The 2,385-nt window shown below is 37.4% G+C and overlaps 1 pseudogene; it reads right to left on the reverse strand.

Annotated features, from left to right (window-relative positions):
• Nucleotides 1–967: 967 nt before the first annotated feature.
• On the reverse strand, nt 968–2,247 carry LOC114360040 (rabankyrin-5 pseudogene; annotated as a pseudogene).
• Between the last annotated feature and the right edge of the window lie 138 nt (nt 2,248–2,385).

A 2,385-nucleotide genomic window follows, 5' to 3' on the forward strand; every position in this document is an offset into this window, starting at 1 on the left:
CGGTTTTATTTTTTTAAAAAGTTAATTATCTTGATAAAAGTTATCGTAGTGGCATTTTAGGAATGCCTTCTGCTTATGTGCTTGGCTCTAGTTGTCAGAAAGAGATAGATAGGAACAATATTTCGTGTCGTCCATTAGGTTCTTGCGGTCCAATAAGTGTGGCCATCCAAGTAAATAGTTACAGAATACAAAAACAGTGACCAAGGCAGGGCCGGATCTACCTATGGGCTGATTGGGCTGCAGCCCAGGGCCCCGGGGTTACAAGGGGCCCCCAGATCCCGCTAAAAAGTAGGCCATAATTTGAAAAAAAAAAAAAAGAAAAAAGTTGTCTGTAAAGTCGGTTTACGGACGATATTTTTACGTGACAACGTCCTACGAAGTTTCAGCCCAGGGCCCCACAAATTCACGATCCGGCCCTGGACCAAGGTATATTTACTGATGGAGCAAAAACAGCTCACCAGATGGCGCTTTTCTGGTTTTTTTTTTCAATAATCCAATAAGTATGTAAGGTAGGTACCAGAATTCGGTTACAGAATATGCAGCCTCTTTGTATAATAATATGTTAAAATAAAACATCCCGTTCAGCGAAAGTGGCGCCGACTTAGTGGCGAAAACAAACCTGGCCGCATATCCAGTTTGTAAAATATAGCCGTTTTAGACGGAAAGCTGGCGAGTCTTCAATACAACTACTTTTGTGTGCGATCAATAGCTGAGCTGAAATTATCTATGAGTGTGCACGCACACTAAAATAATGAGGCTCGGATTGCTCGGATCAAACTCCCCGCACCCCGCGCTTCCCTCGACCAAAAATTGTTGGGGCGCGTCTTCGTGGATGAAACGATCTATACTCATATTCGCGTGGTACTCAACAAGACAGAGAAATACGTCTTCGTACATGGATTACACGGCGCGATGTATCCAAAGCAGTTTTATTATAAACCTTATTAATATAAGTAATAGTACTCACATTCGCGTGGTTCTCGACGAGGCAGAGGAAGACGACGTCCTCTCGCATGAGCCGCACGGCGCCGTGCAAAGGCTGAGCAGTCTTGCTCTTCAGCATTCGGTACAGGAGCGCCGAAGACATGTGCGCGAAGTCGTCACCTTTAACAAGTTTATTGTATTTATTTTTAACCGACTTAAAAAAAGGAGGAGGTTCTCAATTTGAGTGTATGTTTTTTATTTTATTTTGATTATGATGTCGTCTTAAATGTAGAATTCCAAATGATTTGATTATTTAAATATACCCCTGTCCACTATAGTTTATATTTGCAGTTGGATGAGATTTTGCCGTTAAAATGTGTAATGTTAGCAAACAATACATAATTTTCATATTTACACTACTATTTGCAATCCACATTATTTTGGGTTATGTTATACCTAATGTAAGTCTATCCTTCACTAAATTGACACTGACTCATAAAATTAAGAAAATAAACACAATATTAATTATAAATCTAAAATAAGTATAAATAGTTCTTATTTTGTATCTTATCTTAGTAGATGACTACTAAGAAATTGCTGAGAAAGTGATTATGATTTATTTGCATTGATCGACTAAATAGTTTCAATGTGAAAACCAAGGTAATACCTGTGAGATCATCCCAGTGAGCAGATATCAGTCCAGAACAGTGCTCTTTGAGTGCCGAAGCCCCAATCTCATCAGCTGCTGAGTAGAACTTAACACAAGACCTAAAAATGAAGATACAAAACTTTTAAGAGTCCATAATGACATTAATTAATAACTACATTATTCAGCATAAAATTAAATATACGGGAAGTAAACTAATTTGTAATAGAGAATAGGAAATTCAATTGACAATAGATTACAAAAAACAACAATTTCCTCTTCTTGTCTGACTAATTAAAGTTGAAACTCATCAAAAACAAAGAATACAACACACTAATTAGTTGTTACTCTCTCTCTCTCTGATCTTTATTACAATGTGAACTTTATTTTTTTAAATATTAAACAAAGAAACTTAGTCTGAGTATTGGTATATTTTTTTATATTTACCTAACACCAACAGTAGCAATGAGTGCCTGTTCACACTTCCCAACCAGTCCATGTAGTTTGAAGCCAGCAGCGGACTTCATAAGCTGCAACGCAAACGTTTCCCCTCGGGAAAGGTCAACCACGTCTGTGTACAGCCACTTGAGCAGAGCTGCCCCGATGTCATCGGGTAGGTTGGACCAGTCTGTAATTTGGAACAAAAGTATTATTACACAGTAGATAACAGGAAGTCCCTAAGGAGTTCTTACAAGTAATAAGCTATGGATGACATAATAATTTAGATGTCAATTAAGAGATAACATTCATTACTCATACAAGTTACATACAATAAGTACTTATTTCATGAAGTATTAATTAATGAGTAGAGAAAA

The sequence above is a fragment of the Ostrinia furnacalis genome, unplaced genomic scaffold (assembly GCF_004193835.3).
Source record: "Ostrinia furnacalis isolate ACB-3 unplaced genomic scaffold, ASM419383v2 OfSCF4814, whole genome shotgun sequence".
In the NCBI taxonomy this organism is placed as follows: Eukaryota; Metazoa; Arthropoda; class Insecta; order Lepidoptera; family Crambidae; genus Ostrinia; species Ostrinia furnacalis.